This window comes from Hyperolius riggenbachi, chromosome 6 (assembly GCF_040937935.1).
Source record: "Hyperolius riggenbachi isolate aHypRig1 chromosome 6, aHypRig1.pri, whole genome shotgun sequence".
NCBI lineage: Eukaryota > Metazoa > Chordata > Amphibia > Anura > Hyperoliidae > Hyperolius > Hyperolius riggenbachi.
Genome location: NC_090651.1, coordinates 66628985 through 66648309, shown reverse-complemented (window position 1 = coordinate 66648309; position 19325 = coordinate 66628985).

Genomic DNA, 19325 nt, shown 5'->3' with positions numbered 1-19325 from the left:
TTTAAAGTGGACCCAAATTAAAAATACAAGATTTTAGGAATAAAATCTATTTTCTAAATTATAATAATAAATAGCAGCCTTTTTTCAGCTGCATGATGACAAATATAAAATATTTTACATTTATTGGAAGAACCCCTCCCTTCCTTTCATATTCCCGGGCAGAATCCGGCAAACTGGTGGAGTAGGTAGTGTCCGGCAAAGGAGGAATTGCTAATGGCTGCCCCCAGTATAACCCTAGTTATGCAAAGAGGAGGGTGAAAAGCATGCACTGAAATACTCATAGGCTTGAAGGAGTGTTTATATATCTTTGTATGTGTCAGAGTGGTGCAACTAAATATTTTGAATTAAAAAAATGTTTGGTTTGGGTCCACTTTAAGCCCAACATTTCAAACAGAAAAGAGACAGTCTGTCAAAATGAGCACTACAGCAGATCTATTGCCTGCCCACACACTGCACACCCATTTTCAATAGATTTAAGAATGAAAACTATTGGAAATCATCATAGTGCTGCCCTCCCCCCATTCCATGTGCAGTGTTGAAGGCTCACCTGTCATGCTGCACTGAATCCTTTTTACATACAGTAATGTAATGTAGAATGTATTGGTATACTGAGGCATTCAGACTTCCTTTTACTGGCAATATTGACCTCAGTATACACTGACCGTTAACATGATACCACTAACAGCTGACCATGGAATATATAGTAACAAGGAAATGTCATAATTGGACTTATTGCATAGGTGGCATCCTATCACGGTGTGACGCTGGAATTTCAAGAACTCATTCTTTCAGAAATGTTTGTAGAAATAGTCTGTATCCTTGGGGGCTTTATTGTATACACCCTGTAGCCATGGAAGTAATTAGAACAACACAATTCAATGGTTTAGAGGGGAAGGGAGATGAGAAAGAGAGTGAGACTGTATAAGAATAAGAGCACTTGTGTAGGTACTGTAGCGAAGGGAGCATGATGTAATTTGTATCATGAAATAATAGGAGGCATTATTAAGAGGAGAGTACATTTTATCGTGCCTTCCATTGTATAGCTCCCTTCTTCATGGTGACCCCCTTTATTGCACCATAACACCCAGCCTGTTTACTAATATCTGCACCTTTGATAATTATATTCTGGGCTCAGAGGAGCTTTTTGATGTGAGAATAAAACAGAAATTGAAAGGAAATGCAGAACAAAGTAGAACAAATCATACATAAGCCCAGAGACTAACATCATGTCCACTCCTCAAGAAAGGAGTGACATTATATATATATATATATATATATATATATATATATATATATATATATATTCAATATATATATATTCAATATATATATATATATATATATATATATATATATATATATATATATATATAAATATATGGTAGGTTTGCTTACTAGCTTTCTTTGTATGCATAAATATCTCCTTCTGTGGATGTACTAATTGTTTGTGATCATTGCATGCCAGAATGTAATTGCCCAATTGGAAATTGGCTTTGGGCCTTAAAAAACTACTGTAGGGGGAAAAAGTGTTTAACTTACCCGGGCCTTCTAATGGTACCCCGCAGACGTCTTGTGCCTACGCAGCCACTCGCCGATGCGCCTGTCCACGCCTCCGGTTCACATCTGGAATTTCCGACTTTAAAGTCGGAAAGCCACTGCTCCTGCACGGCCGTCTCTTTGCTCCTGCTGACGTCACCAGGCGCATACTGTGCAGGTACAGACTATACTGGACATGCGCAATACACTCCTGGTAACGTCAGCGGGAGTGAGGGCGTGCGGCTGCGCAGGTGCAGTGGTTTTCCGACTTTGGAGCATCGGTGAGTGGCTGCGCAGGCACAGGACGTCTGCGGGGGACCATTAGAAGCCCCAGGTAAGTTCAACTCTTTTCCCCCAACCCCCCTACAGTACTCCTTTAACCTCATATCTATTAAAAAGAGAATCTCTGCTTTAAGAAGTGTCGTGTGTACATCGACGTCGGGTAACTTGATCCTTTTTCATTTTAGTTGTGTGTGACTCCACTGTGATTTCCTCACCTGCAGGTTAGTTCATTGTTCATTGAGTTCCTCACCTGTGGGGGTCTCATGATGGTCGATGGACCAGCAGAATATTGTGGAAAACAGTTTTTCAGGTAAACTATATGAAGCAAGAGTCCAGTGTTACCATTGAAGAATTGCTCGTGTGAAGGAGGACAAGGAGGATCGCGGGCGAGGAGAGCCCATTAATGCCCCAAAGGCGTCTTTTGGCCTATGTAATCTAGGCCCTCTACTGTTGGTGAGCGAGGATCTCACAGGGTGACACTGGTGGAGGTGTAGCGGATTGACAGGCCACTATAGGAAGCGCTGATCTGATATTGAAAGTATTTTATTTTAAGAAACAGCTCATTCTTTGGCAGAAGTGCACCTGTATACATATTGTTTGTGTGGACGCTGGGATTGTGTTCAGATTGTGATATTTAGATCATATTGATGGACATATTTTGATCATATTGATCTATAAGCCTCCTTTTGCTTTTGTTCTAAAGTTTTTCCCCTTATAGGTGATATATGATATTTATTTTTCCTTATAAATGTTTCCTGGTGTCTCATTAACTTTATATAGAGATTTCTGTGCTTAGATTAACTCAAGCGCTGTAATTGTTGTGTATATAGTCTCATGATGGTCCCCTTCTGCTGGTAAAATAAATGCATACTGCAGAATACATATATGGTCCCTCAGACCCTTTAGGCAACCTCAGGTAGGTTAATTTCCTGTTTTTTTTTTAATCCATTCAGGTATCGGTCGCATTGTAAATGTGCTTATTGTTTCTGTAGAAATCCTAGAATGAGATTTGCCATTCTGATGCTCTGTGGCTAGGTCTAATATCTATGGATATGCAGAATTGGCAATCATTATTCTTTTGGAGTTGTGTGAGTTGAGCCTCGGTTTTGTAAAATTCTAGAAGGTGTAGTCACCATCGCAGGTATTTGTAATTATGATCATCTACTTCTCTGACCAATCCACACTGATCTAGTCTTTGTATAATGAGTTGGTACATGTATGGAAATTACTTTTGATAAGCAAGACAAAAGATGGATAGTAGATGTCATACCAATATTAACTTGCATTAATACCAGTTTGACAAGATAAGCACTATGGCTTTGATCTTTGCCAACTGAAACAAGACAAGCTAGCTTTTGTTAAAAGACAATTGAAGGGAGTGGGATATGGAGACTGCCATTCTTATTTCCTTTTAAGCAATACTAGTTTCCTGGCTATTCTTGTGACTTTTTGCATATAATACTTTTAGCCATAGACCCCGAACAAGCATGCAGCAGATCAGGTGTTTCTGACATTATTGTCAGATCTGACAAGATTAGGTAAATGCTTGTTTCTGTTTTTATTTAAACACTTAAAAAGAAATACATATTGCAGCCTCCATATACTTCTCACTTCAGTTGTCCTTTAAGATGGACAAAAATACTCATCAGGTAGAACATTAAAATCACCTGCCTAATATTGTTCAGGTAGCCCTTGTGCCACCAGTATAAGGGCTGGTTCAGAAGGACGTTCGGAGGCGCCGCGTTCGTTGGCGTCGCGGCGGTGATGCGTTCGGGCTTTCAGCAGCGTTCGCGTTGCGTTCGGAGGTAGTCGCGTTTTTTCTTCCCCTAGGGGGACATTACCCATCGCGGTTAACGACCCCTGGAAGCTACATGTAGCTTCCAGGGGCTCCTTGAACGCCAGGGAAAATCGGGACCCGAACGCCGCGTTCGTGTAAACGCGCGTGAAAGCTTGGTACAAACACTCCCATTCACTTGAATGGGAGCGTTTAACGCCAAGCCCCGAACGCTGGCGGTAAACGCCCCGCAAGCGTCCGTCTGAACCAGCGCTAACCCTGATTCATTGAGACAAGCTCTCCACAAGACTTCTGAAGGAGTTATGTGGTATCTGGCATGAAGACAAGAACAACAGATCCTTAAAGTCCTGTAAGTCGTGGAGTCGAGCCTCCGTACGTAAGACTCCAACGATCCCCCCCCCCCCCTACCAGGGCAGCACCTCCCATAGATGTTCAAATGGACTGAGATCTATAAAATTTGGAGGCCAAAAAAATGGGATTCATCAAACCAGGACACCTCATGTTGTTGTTAACATAAATTACTCCTTTGAATCATATAGCCAAAAGTAACCAAGGGATAATCCCAAACGAAGATAGGGGTATTGAAATTAAAGTGGGGTAGTAGTGCCTCACAGTTTCATCAGAAATATAAAGTAATTAACATCTCAACTTATTCCAATTAACTAATTAAATAACCAATTAATTAATAAATCAACTCCTCCCAATTTATCATATATCCCAATTGTTTCATATCAAAATAGTAGCTCATCATGGTAAAAATACTTTCAGGACTTTAAGTTTTTCAGACATGGTTAGGTATTGCCAACAAGAAGATGCCAAACTCGGTAGTTGGGAAAATACATAAGTACACAATTTGTTAGGATAGATGATGATGATGATGATGATTATTATTATTGTTATTATTTAGTTTTTATATAGAGCCAACATCTTTCATAACACTGCAGAGTATATAGTCTTGTGTCACTTGGATAGATTAGATAATTGCTTATACCAAGATGGGATACTCCACTAAACAGAGGTGACAGTTGCATTTTGTGCTCACCCAACCCAATTCCAGGAGTATCTTCCTTTATTCTACGCCTAAAAGGTTTCTATGAAACAATTGTGATATATGATACATTATGTATATGTATTTCTGTCTAATGGCTGCATGCATTTTTTTGCCATATTATTATGTCTTAAAGAGACTCCATAACAAAATTGCATCCTGTTTTTTATCATCCTACAAGTTCCAAAAGCTATTCTAATGTGTTCTGGCTTACTGCAGCACTTTCTACTATAACAGTCTCTGTAATAAATCAATGTATCTTTCCCCTGTCAGACTTGTCGGCCTGTGTCTGGAAGGCTGCCAAGTTCTTCAGTGTTGTGGTTCTGCTATGAACTCCCCCTTCCAGGCCCCTCTCTGCACACTGCCTGTGTATTATTTAGATTAGGACAGCTTCTCTCTTCTCTCTTATCTTTTACAAGCTGTATAAATCGTCCTCTGAGCTGGCTGGGCTTTCACATACTGAGGAATTACATACAGGCAGAGCTGTCTGCACTCTGCAGGAAGAAACAGCCTGACACTTCAGTGGAAGATAGCTGCAGGGGGAAAGAAACACACAAATGATCTCTTGAGATTCAAAAGGAAGGGTGTATACAGCCGTCTTGTGTATGAATGTATTTTCTATGTGTGGACATGCTGTACATCAACCTACTTCCTGTTTTGGTGGCCATTTTGTTTGTTTATAAACAAACTTTTTAAAACTGTTTTTAACCACTTTTAATGCGGCGAGGAGCGGCGAAATTGTGACAGAGGGTAATAGGAGATGTCCCCTAACACACTGGTATGTTTACTTTTGTGCGATTTTAACAATACAGATTCAAATGATGACACAACATTATGAATGAAGAGATTATGAATTACAATCTTTTCGATGATTGGGAATTACAATTTTGTATTGTAATTGCGAATGTCGTGTGGTAACTCTGAAAATGCGAAATTTCGGCTCATCACTAACTGCATGCATGATATCAGTGGCGTAGCTAAAGAGCTGTGGGCCCCGATGCAAGTTTTACATTGGGGCCCCCAAGCACTCTATACATAACAATTGATACGGCGCACCAAAACCTGCCAATGGCAACTAAAGTGTCAGAGGTGCAAGAAGGGGATGGGGAACAGCGTGTTAGTGATTACTACTATTCAAAGCCTCTATAGAAGTGATTATTACCAGCACAGGACCAATAGAGAGTTAATACTGTGGTTGAGGGAGGGCCCCTCAGGGCCCCTTTGGCCCAAGAGCCCCGATGCGGTCGCAACCTCTCCTATTGCTACGCCCCTGCTTGATATGTTTATGTTTGTGCCTTTATTCACAAAAAAAACATTTCATATAGATATTTAAAACTATATGAACAGGAGCTGGCATTGACTCATAATAACTCATCGCACTCCTGATTAATTGTTGATTTTTTTAAGCTATATTGTAATTAGCGGTTTATTGATAAGTTCCTATACATGTCTGTTCAGCTCGTAAATATTTGGTGGTTAGTGATTCTAATCCTGACACTGAATTAGGTTAAGTAGTAGAAAAGACTGAAAAGGTTTCCTACAGGTTGAGTCTTGACATGCAGATCCCTGCAGGGTTATATATTATATAAGGAAACATACGCTAGTACCTGCGTTTCAACCACACATCTAACCGCATTATCTCCTGTGTACTATGAGCCTGTCTGATAGCCGATGCTGTCATAAGCTTTAATTAAAGGTTGGGCATTATAATCAATCATAGCTGACTCCTCTCGGCATTGATTAAGGAAACATGCATAAATTGCTAAAACGTATTGGCTTCATTAATATGTAGGTTAAGTCCAATTAACCCTGTGCAGATATTGAAGTGTTCAATCTCAGTCACAGCTTCAGCGTGGTCAGGCCCATCACTGTATATAGCTCACAGCAGCCACACATGGCTTGGTCACGCTGCACGTACTGTCGACTGGAGAGGGCATGTGGAGTAAAAGCAGCAATTTTCCCATTGTTAACTGGGACACAAGCAATTGGCTTAAAATAGTCCTATCCTGTGTAGACATCAGACTGTCAGTTGAAATGAATGTGGACTTCAGAGCTTATTGTCTGTGTGACCCTTAAAGGGAATCTGAAGTGAAAATAAACTTATGATATAATGAATTGTATGTGTAGTACGGCTAAGAAACAGAACATTAGTAGCACAGATATGAGTCTCATATTGTTTCCAGTACAGGAAGAGTTAGAGAAAACAAGAGATCAACTAAACTAAAGAATCGATACTTACCTGGGGCTTCCTCCCACCCCATAAACACGTGTGAGTTCCTCGCTGTCTGCCATTCAGTCGCAAACAGCCTCGGTAACTTGCTCAAACACGTTCAGTCTGGGTCTTCTGCGTATGTGCGGATCTACTGCTCATGTGCAGTAGACCCGGACTGACGTCACTGAGCAAGTTATCCGGGCTGATCGCGGCGGAAAAGCAAACCACGGGAGGACATAGAGGAATTCACGCGTGTTTATGCTGCGGGAGGAAGCCCCAGGTAATTATCGATTTTTCAGTTTAGTTGATCTCTGGTACACTTTAAGAAACTTCAGATGTTATCTATGCAAAAGAGCTTCTCTGAGCTCTCTGACTAATTTAGTCAGAGAGCAATGCTATTTTCTGAAGCACTCATCTCAATCTGTCTTTCACTGTTTCTTGTTTATTTAAGGTTTTTGTGCCAGGAAGTTCAAAGGGTCATTAGCTCTGCTCTGTTTCATAGTTTAAAATTCAGAGTGTAGTTTGTAAACTGCAAATATTAGAGAATGATGCAGTGTTATAGAAAAACAGCTATATAACTGAAAATAAAAGTACGAGAGTCTTTTCTTTGCTACTAATGTTCTATGAATTATCTGTACTAGACATACAATTCATTATATCATACGTTTTTAAGCTTCAGTGTCACTTTCAAAGCATACCTGAAGTGACAGTTAACATGATAAAAGAAATTTGTATTTTGTGCATTCCTCCACCAGCCGTTCACTTCCTGGTATGTCCAACCTCCCGGGCAGGAGGTTGGACAAACCAGGAAGTGAACGGCCGGTGAAGGCGGTGGTGTCTGCAAGCTGAGTGGAGGGGGAGCAGGAGGACTCAACACAAGCTGTGCCCTGCCAGGCAACGGGGGAGAGCCCGCAAAACTCTATATGTGCAATACAATCTGGAGCATGTGAGTGAAATTTTATAATTTAAGTTTTACGTTTTATACGGAGTTACGCTATGGAGGCTATTTCTTTGAGGTACTTTGCATGGATAATGTGGAGGATGATGGTGGTCTAAAAGGACAGCATCACAGCGGTACCAGGATCCTGAAGTACTGAGGCTCCTGGATTTGTGCATGGTTGGCCAGTCTAGCAGTGGCCAATACATCTGGTGAGTCTGCATACTGTTGGGTGTCCATGGTGATGGTGGCACAAGAGATCAAGAAATTGCATATGAGAACGGCATATGAGAACGGCATTTGAGAACTCCTGATTGATGTCTATGTGGACTTTTTATATGGATTAGGATGTGCGCTTAAGCGATTGTGTATAAATGTTTAGGTCTTGCTGGACCTTGTGGTAGCGCACTCCGCTGGGATTTTTTCAGTTTAATTTCGTAGCAGCTATAGCGCTTTGATATTATCTTATATGCCAGTTTCCCTGCAGTCAGAATGTAGCGTAAATATCACTGAAAACTAATTAGAGGTCAAAAAAATACTGTGTGAACTTAAAACACTTCTGATTGCAGGAAACAGACAAGGTAACAGACAAAGGGGTTAATTCATTATTATTACCGCGCTGTAACAGCGAAAGTTAAATTCTGTTATGTGCGCTATTGAAGCAGCACAACTTAATTTTCCTTTATGCATGCCATGTCTGCTAGTGAAAGCGTAGCTTGCGTACCTAAGCAACGGCCGACACTTTCACTAGCTGCGCCCGCACGGTAGCGATGTATCACTACTTCACTAGTGTGACCGCTACTACATTAATCAGCATAGTATAGAGGAAGGTGAAATCCGCACAATGTCGGTAGAGTGGAAATAACTTTATTGAATCAAACACATATCAGGCTAAAATCCATCACCACATGCTCGTGGTGATGGATTTAGCCTGATATGTGTTTGATTCAATAAAGTTATTTCAACTCTACTGACATTGTGTGGATTTCACCTTCCTCTATACTATTGGACTTGGGGTCTGAGCAGCCCGTTTTCCTGCACTGTCGGCGGACGGAGACTGTGAGCGGAGTTCCACCTTACATAAATTAATCAACATAGTATCGGCTGCTTCAATAGCACGCGAAACAGCATTTAACTTGCACTGTTACAGCGCGGTAACAATAATGAATTGACCCCAAAAAGTGGGAGCTGGAAAACAATAAAAATTGTGGTCATTGACCTGAGACTGTAAAAACTTCAGACCTATGTTTTAAGTTTTAGATACAAAATAAGACCATGGGACAACAAGAAAATCTTATTTAGTATTAGGACTATAGATACAGCGGTGTAGCCCCATTTGGGCTTCTCTACAAAGTACTATAAGTGGTCTTAATGTGTATAAGGTGTATGTGACCATCTAGTCCATAGACTAGATTAGAGGCGAGTTGATGCAAACGGGGTCCAGTGTGCATGGACCCTCAATGTAAGTTATATGTTTTAATCTGTATTTGGAGAAGTTTTAATCAAGTGTAACCCCCTGCTGAGTGAACTAAAGCCTGTGTCGTGGTTTATGCCCTGGCGGTGGCCACATTTGTTTTCAGCACTTGGTGACTGCAGGCTACAACAGTGAAAGGGTGGAAATGACAGCACTGAGGATTACATATACTTGTCTATATTATTCCACTGTGGATTGGAGTACCTCTTGCAGCAGACTGTTTTGTTCCTTTTGGCGCTCATATCCCTTTTTCTTCAAGCATCCATTATTGTTCATATTTAGTGAAAGACTGGAGAAGAGGGTGCTTTAGTAATCAAAGCAGAGCATTGGCTGTGTATTTGGAGGTGCCTGGAGGAAGAGGCAAGTGTCAAGTGTGACTCTATGGCAGTGAAGTTGCTTGGTAGTCGCCTATACAACTGCCCCCCCCCCCCTGAACCACTTCTTTAACTTTTCAAATTGGAGCCTCCTCCAAGACAGTCCCTGGATCCCCCTCGCTAGACTAGACCTCAGATCAGCGGTGACCCACAGGGTGACAGACAGTGAAGAGACGAGAGCGGTTCTTGAAGCGGCGTATATACCAGAAGAACTTACTTTGCTGTTACCAGAGAAACCGCTTTTATCTTTTCACAGCAGACCTGCGAGTCACTGCTGATCTGAGTCTAGCTAGGGGGATCCAAGGAGAGTCCTGGAACAGGCAGCCGCTGACTCAAAGTAGTGAACGAGTGGCGGCTGGGGAGGGAGGGGGCTACAGGCTACCTATACTGGGGGAACAACCTGGCTAACCTATACTGGGGTCAACTATACCTGGCTATCTATACTGAGGGAAATTATACCTAGCTATCTATACTGGGGCAATTATACCTGACTAACCTATACTGGGGGCAACTATACCTAGCTATCTATACTGGGGGCAACTATAACTGGCTAACCTATACTGCCGGCAACCATACCTGGCTATCTATACTGGGGCACCTGTAGCTGGCTACCTATACTGGGTGCACTATATCTGGCTAACCTATACTGGGGTCAACTATACCTGGCTATCAATACTGGGGGTAACTATACTTGGCTATCTATACTGGGGGCATCCTCATAAGTTTGCCTCAGGCAGCAAATAGTCTAGAACTGGTCCTGTTGTGAGGCTTAATGACATTGCATAGTTACACATTCCTTTGGGGTGATAAAAGACATATGTCCTTCGAGTTCAACCAGAAAATAAGGTACAACACTAGCCTGCACTCTCAAATATCTCAGCTGATCCAGAGGAAGGCGAAAAACCCTTACAAGGTTTGGACCAATAAGCCCTAAAATTAAAAAAAAAATTCTTCCCGACTCCAGATAAAATCCCTGGATCAGCACTGCATTGAATTACCTAGTAATTATAATGTCTTTCAGTGCACATCTCCATCTGAAAATTACCATTTTCTGATGGAGATGTAAAAAAGTAGAATGTAAGATGAAGATGGGAAGACATCTCACTTTTATTGAATCTGGGTTTTAGTTTTAGTGAAGGAGGTGACTGAGAGACAATTAGAAATGACTGTTAGGACTGGACTGATCTAGAATACATAGATAGGTCTGGGTGTCTTCAGCATATAAATGGGATTGGAGACCAAATAAAGGTACAGCAAAACAGGAGAAATATAGAGAGAGCAGGTACTGAAGTGGCATAGTTGTCGAGCAATGAGGCCCCTTGCCTCCACTCCAAGCAAAATTTTACGCTGCCTTTCCTCCCCAAAACCTGCTTTCGAAGGACATCAGCAGACATTGTGCAAATCATTGCCACTATAACAACAATAAACAACAAACAAGAAGACGACCCTAGGTGGGCCATCTGTAACAGGGGTGCATTTGTGACCTAAGCCTCTGTACCTCCCATTCCTACTCCACTACTTAGATGTTACATGGCCATGCAGATCAAAGTGCAAATGACTCTAGGAAAAATGGCAGGCCCCACCATCATAGATCCCCCACCATAAAAAGCAGTGGCTGGTTCTTTTGCATTCAATAACTGCAAACCTGTGTAGCTGTAGACGTTAAAGAGTAACTGTTAGCCCCAAAACTGAAAATTAAATCTCTATTGCAATGTTTTATTTACTATTTAAGTGAGCCAAAAAGGCAATGTAGAAGTTAAAAATCAATCTAATTTTTTTACTATGTAGCCTTTTCCCCAAGCTCCGGACGCAAAGCCGCATATCAGATACTGCTGAGCATGCATAGCATGCCTATGTCTGCCTGACCCCCCTCTCCCCCCCAGGACCAGGTGCCGATATATTCTCACCCCAAACAGCTGACCGCTCTGACACGGAGAGAGAGCGGGAGCACTTCCAGCGCCGCCACTGCTCGGCGGCCGCCGCCGAGTCACATGTAAGAGATGCACAGCGGCGGCTGCTCTGCGGTGGCGGCGCTGGAAGTGCTCCCGCTCTCTCTCCGTGTCACAACGGTCAGCTGTTTGGGGTGAGAATATATCGGCACCTGGTCCTGGGGGGGCAGAGGGGGGTCGGGCAGACATAGGCATGCTCTGCATGCTAAGCAGTATCTGATATGCGGCTTTGCGTCCGGAGCTTGGGGAAAAGGCTACATAGTAAAAAAATTAGATTGATTTTTAACTTTTACATTGCCTTTTTGGCTCACTTAAATAGTAAATAAAACATTGCAATAGAGATTTAATTTTCAGTTTTGGGGCTAACAGTTACTCTTTAAGGTGAAGAATGACTCATGCCATTCTAGTTTTCGTTTTCCGGGGTTTCCATGCCTTTGGCTCCATTTAACAGGTTATACTTCTTCATGCTTTGGCTTAGGATACCGTTTCTGAATGTCAACACTGCCATAAATTGTAGGTGTGTGATATATATTCACAACCTACATTTTTTCTTGTTTAGACTAAGTCATGTAACGGCTAATTCCACTGATTTATCCCTCTTGACAACTGTTTAGAAATAATGTACAAGCTACAAGTATACATAAAGATAAGTAGATTGCCCTGGGCACAACAAACATGGGAAGAGGGAAAAAATACCCACAAACTGGTGCTCTCAGTACAGCAGCGATATAGTATAATACCCCTTATTATGGTGCCGCTCGTTATACTGCCTCCCTCCCTATTCTACTGTATTGTTTTTTTTTATTAATCTCTTGAGGACCAGAGGTCTCCCCATACCCCTCTAGTGACCAGGCTATTTTTTTTACAATTCAGAACTTCACAACTTTAACCACTTGAGGACTCAGCCTTTACCCCCCCCCCCCCCTTAAGGACCAGCGTGTTTTTTTTATGATCTGTGCTGGGTGGGCTCTGCAGCCCCCAGCACAGATCAGGTTGCATGCAGAGCGATCACATCGCCTCCCTTTTTTCCCCCCTATGGGGATGATGTGCAGGGGGTCTGATCGCTCCTGCCGGCTGGCATGTTGCGGGGGGGGGAAGGGGGGCACCTCAAAGCCCCCCTCCGCGGCGAAATTCCCCCCCTCCCTCTCCTTCCTCTCACCCCTGGTGATCGGGGCTGCACAGGACGCTATCCGTCCTGTGCAGCCCCGTCCTGTGCAGCCTGTGACAGGATGTCCTCTGTCACATGGCGGTGATCCCCGGCCGCTGATTGGCCGGGGATCGCCGATCTGCCTTATGGTGCTGCTGCGCAGCAGCGCCGTTCAATGTAAACAAAGGAGACAAACGTCTCCTGCGTTACATTTAGTCTGCGAGCCGCGATCAGCGGCTCGCAGGCTATTCACGGAGACCTGCTCCGTAATCTAACAGGAAACAGCCACTCGCGCGAGCGGCCTTTCCTGATTAATTAGGGAGGCACCTGGCGACGCAGATGTGCGTCGCTGGTCCTCCAGCTACCACTTTGCCGCCGCACGGTATGAGGACCAGAGGTCTCCCCATACCCCTCTAGTGACCAGGCTATTTTTTTTACAATTCAGAACTTCACAACTTTAACCACTTGAGGACTCAGCCTTTACCCCCCCCCCTTAAGGACCAGCGTGTTTTTTTATGATCTGTGCTGGGTGGGCTCTGCAGCCCCCAGCACAGATCAGGTTGCATGCAGAGCGATCAGATCGCCTCCCTTTTTTCCCCCCTATGGGGATGATGTGCAGGGGGTCTGATCGCTCCTGCCGGCTGGCATGTTGCGGGGGGGGGGGGGGGGGGAAGGGGGGCACCTCAAAGCCCCCCTCCGCGGCGAAATTCCCCCCTCCCTCTCCTTCCTCTCACCCCTGGTGATCGGGGCTGCACAGGACGCTATCCGTCCTGTGCAGCCCCGTCCTGTGCAGCCTGTGACAGGATGTCCTCTGTCACATGGCGGCGATCCCCGGCCGCTGATTGGCCGGGGATCGCCGATCTGCCTTATGGTGCTGCTGCGCAGCAGCGCCGTTCAATGTAAACAAAGGAGACAAACGTCTCCTGCGTTTACATTTAGTCGCGCGAGCGGCCTTTCCTGATTAATTAGGGAGGCACCTGGCGACGCAGATGTGCGTCGCTGGTCCTCCAGCTACCACTTTGCCGCCGCACGGTATGAGTGTGCGGTCGGCAAATGGTTAATGGTTTATTGCTCGGCCATACAATTTTACCTCCTTTTCTTCAAACAGAGCTTTATTTTAGTGGTATCTGATTGCTGCGAAGATTTTTTAAAATTAATTAAAAAGTAGCAAAATGTTTACATTTTTTTATTTTCCCCTTCCTTCCCCCTTCCCCCCCCCCCTAAATTGGCCCTACACTATGATACATACAATGGCTATGGTAGGGATTAGATTGTGAGCCCATCAGAGGGACAGTTAGTGACAAGACAATATACTCTGTACAGCGATGCGCAAGATGCCAGCGCTATATAAATGTTTATAATACTAATAAAAGCAAAACACAGCCTGCCAGCACTAATCAGCCACTGGCAGGCTGACTGCTGCGGCCATTAGTTTATAGTGACGGGTGAGTGCGAGCACCCCTCTAATCTCGCTCCTCGTGAGATCACGCCATATGGCACGATGGAAGCAAATAGGGGTGGGCAAGCACCATCATCCAAACCATGCGATATGGAACGTCAAGGAGTGTGCAGAAAGGAGCAAAGTCACAGTAATCACAAAGCACACAAAAGAAGTTCCCTGAAAAACCGCACCAATCAAAGTGTACTAAATCATCTTTATTCAAAAATGGTTAAAAACACTTAAAAACACATAGAGGGTAGCCACATGAACAATCAAGTGTAAGAAAATCAACTAATCATATGTAGCAATTATGTACTATAAATCCACACAAAACCTGAATCAATGAACTAATCCAACATAGCCCTAGACAAACTATATGTATACAAAGTCACATGAGTATGGAATCAACCCCAAGGTGTGCAACCCGCATAAATAAAGTGCATATAGAGATAAATTGTGCAAAACAGCATGAATAAATAATAAAGGGAAAAAATCTCATACAAAAATCCCTGTGCAAGAATGAGAATAAAGTGCAAGGAGTGATAGGAACACAGTACAATTGTAGCAAAAAAGGTGCAAAGGCAGTGGATACACACTGAAAAATGAAGGCTGGAGCTTAGGAGAATGAGTATCAGGAGAGTGTGTGGAACATGGCGTCCCCCAAAGCTAGCCATATGGCGCGATGGAGGAACAACGGAGCCGCTCTGCGACCGCTATCCTGCATTAGGCAGTTGCAGAGTGGCTAATGTGTTCATTAATCTGATCTCCAATTTAGAACTTCTTTATACAGTACCCCCTATTATAGTGTGCTCTATTATAGTCTACTCCCCAAGCCCACCATATCCCAAGCATTCAATGAAGGAAGAGAAAATCAGAAAAGCAAAAAAGGTAATTTTCTCAGCCCCCACTGTCACGGGAGGGGAAAATGCCACGGAACCCCAGCAAGTACCTCCTCAAGGAACCCTGGTGTTTCAGGGATCCCTGGTTGAGACAGCCTGGTATAATAGATGAAGAGCAGGTGGGGAGGATGTACAGTAATTCCTCTGCTGCTCACAGAGTGAATACTTGGCAATAGGCCGCATACCTATGAAATGCATGTAGAAATGGGCACAAAATAACGGCAATAGAATATTGGTAATTTCACTGATATTCTATTATCCACTATAGTAGAATATTGGTAACTTTACCAATATTTTACTATGTCCTAACTTGACCTATTCTCACACAGAACCCTCACTCTTAATGCCTAAAACTAATTTTAAAGAATCAATAACCAAGAATTGAACTTCATCCCAATCAGGAGCTGATACCCCCTTTCTCATGAGAAATCTATTCCTTTTCTCAAATGGATCATCAGGGGGATTCTGTATGGCTAATATTCTGGTGAAACCCCTCCCACAGTGTGTTGTCAGGACCATGGTTCTCACAGTTTTCTGTCTGTGAACCTCATTGCATTGTGGGAATTATCTGTTTACAGCTGTTTCCAACTGCCAAAAAAGCAAGCAGCATCTCCTTCCACTGGTATCACCTGCCAGCAGTAAAAAATGGCACCATATGATAAATGTCAGAATGTAAATCAGGGAGAGAAAAGATTTTACAATGGCCAAACACTCATTCATTCCCAAATCATTGATACATAATTATTGTAAAAATGAAGCACTTTTTTTATTACGTTATTTTTACTGGAGTTCCTCTTTAACCTCCTCCCACGCCTAACTCTTAAGACCCCCTCCCCCCACACCTAACTCTTAAGGTCCCCCATGCCTAAAACTTTAGACACCCTCTCCCCATGCCTAACCCTTAAGATCCCCCCCAACCCTTAAGACCTCACACATCTAGCCCTTAAAACCCCCTCCCCAGTCTTATGCTTATCAGGCTCTGCGGGCTCCCAAATATCCCCTCAATGCTGATATTTTAATGGGCGCCCTGCACCCATTAAAATATCGGCATTGAGGGGAAACTTGGGTGCCGGCAGTGCCCAATAAAGCCTTACGCCCATTGCCACTATGTCATTTCTCTGCTATAAGGAAAATCCTGGCGCAAACTGTTAAATTTGCGCCCATAACCGTTACCCTGCACCCAAATTTAACAGTATGGGCCAGGATTCTCCTTATAGCGGAGAAACTACATTAGCAGCATAAGGCTCCCTGCACACTGCAAATCCGATTTCCCATTCTGATTCCGCTTTGCAATTCCGATTTTCCCTGAATGCAATCAACAGAAAAATGCAGCATGCTGTAATGATTAAAAATCGTAATCGCATGTAAAAAACAATTAAAAACCGGAATCGCATGCAGTGTGCAGGGAGCCTAACGGTGCTCAAATCTCCTTGCAGCTTAATTGCCATACAGTAACTGCAAAAGGCAGCCAGCAGAGAATAAAGGCTCATTCACACACTAGTCTGAACTCGACAGAGGTGGCCAGTCTGAGCCATCTCTGCTGAGAATCTAGCAACAGTCACCCCAAACTGTTCCTGAAAGATCCAGAGAGCCGAAATCTGTCAACTGAGTGCATTGTTGCCCTCCTTACCTGGTTACCGGAAGATGATCCTTCCTCCCCTCTCCTTAACAACAAAGCGCATTGCTAGACTATAGCCTAGCGAACTGTCTATACAGTACACATCCCAAACTATCACCGAAGGGATCATTGATCACTGTGCTTGTATACATACCCTTGGACATTAAAAAATAGATTATTTCCAGGCAGCATTTTCTCTGCTCATTCTGAGTTTGATATTCCTACATTGCATGTCCAGTGTACAGGGGTCTATATACCAGGGAGCAGCCCATGCAGTCACACAGTGGCTATCCCGGGTCTCCAAGTATTCACTCTTCTACCAATACATCCCCTTCCTCCATAGCAGGAGTTATGGCCACACATATTATGAGTGGAGGATGGCCTCGCTGTTATCTAAATAGACAATGGTGGTTATTCACCCTAGACAGTGAGAGTAGACATGGGGGTAGTGTTGGTGGAGAGGGAGGGGGGTGAACATTGCTCCATCAAAGTTTCATGGGGGGGGGGGGGGGGCAGGCATTTCAATGCTGCAAGAAAGTAGTTAATTTGGGTACTTGTAATTTTCATGGTTCCATCGTGCCCTATGCCATTTTGCAGCTCCATGCTGCCAGGTATTTCATTAGGTCATTGCCGATCAGCTATGCATTAGCTGAGTGTCAGCAGTCTGTTAAAAGCCAGATTATATACCTGGAAAATAGGATGGTGGAGGTTGAGTTAGTTACATTACAGATTAAGACTAAGTATTATTTTAGGGTGGATAGTGTTAGGGGATGCGTAAGTAGGAGGTTAGATGTAATACTTTTGGTCAGAAAAAAATTGTATGTCTGGGCATGGAAGTTTGACGTAGCCACTTGGAAAGACCTAATATTTATACGGAGGGTAAGGTAGAACTAAGCATCAAAAAGGAATTTACATGCAGCTGTGGGTCGAGGTTAGGGTTAGGCATCACAAAGGGGGGTGGGGGGGGGGTGAGGAATATTGGATAGAGACAGCTAAACATTGTAGGAGGACCACCAAAATCCCAGAAGAAACCAACATTGCAAAGCTGATAGGAGATCATATACAATATACAACTGAATGGGCACCTCAACGAAAAGTGATTGTTGTTTTTTTTAGCTCATACACAGACATGCACAGCTGATGCAAAACGTCCACCTAGGAATAATTTCACTCTTCTCCTCTATTGAAAAAGCACATAGTACAGATCTATGTCATATAAGCAATAACATTTACAATGGAGTGAAAGTCACAGTAATTTTACACTCCACACAGTACCCAGAGGAAGAGAAAGAAGAGAAAAGAAACATGGAGAGATAAATCATATCATTAAGTGTTTAATAGTAATTAACTTTTATTATTCAGGTTTCCTTTGCACATTCCGAACATGCTTTACACAAGCAGGGAGGTGCAGAATCACAGAGCAGAGAATGTATGACATACCTGAGATCCATCACAAAGCGCCTTCCATTTCACCGACACCCTTTTGTTTGTTAGACTTGAGTGAGGTGTGATGTCTTCTGATAGCTGACTATTATTGGATGTGTGTACGTGGCTTTCCATTTATAGTGGTTGGTTGGCAAATTAAGACTCTCGATGACCATGCGTTAACTATTTAACAGCTAGAGTTCTGCGGTCCATTTCCACCATGAAACTGATGTTGTATTTTAATAGAATATAACTAATACTTATTAAAGGGAACCTAAGATGAACAGTGTCGGTGTATTTATACTTACCTGCGGGCTTTTTCTAGCCCCATGGGGTGCGTGGAGTCCCTTGCCGTCCTCTCTGGCCACTAAACTCTCTTGTTAATCTCCCCGGTAATCGGGCCAGTTGTACACTTGTGTGCATGCACGTCCGGGCCGCATGCGCACTCCTGCCGTGCTACCGTGCTCCCGTGCCTGTACGCTCCCAGCCGCGAGAGAGCGATGGGGGGGGGGGGTTACAAACGATGAAGAAAAGAGGATTTACAAGAGAACAGAGCAGCTGGAGACGACGGCAAGGGACCCCACACACCTCATGGGGCTGTAGGAAGCCTCAGGTACTGTAAGTATAAATACACCCACACTGCCCCTCTCAGGTTCCCTTTAAGGTCAGGCAGAATGTATATAGGAGTGCTATGTACCCTTAGCTCAGGTCACATCAACATTTGTGGAAAGGCAACATGGGCCAAACAGTTTAAGGTGTACAGGGGTTACTATTATTATTTTTTTTAGTATTGATATAGTACCAACATCTTCTGCAATGCTGTTCATCGTATATGATCTTGTCACTAACTGTCCCTCAGAAGGGTTCACAATCATATGTATAGTGTAATATATATATCGTAGGCCAATTTATGCTAGGTACACACTATGAGATTTTCTGGCAGATTTACTGTCAGATCAATTATTTCCAACATGTTCGATCTGATTGCTGACCGACTTACGAGCATTTTCCAATCGATTTCCTATTAAAGTGAACGGAAAACTGTTGGAAATCGATCGGAAATCAGATCGGACATGTTGGAAATAATCGATCTGACAGTGAATCTGCCAGAAAATCTCATAGTGTGTACCTAGCATTAGGGAGAAGCCAATTAACTTATCTTGATGATTTTGGAATGTGTGAGGAAAC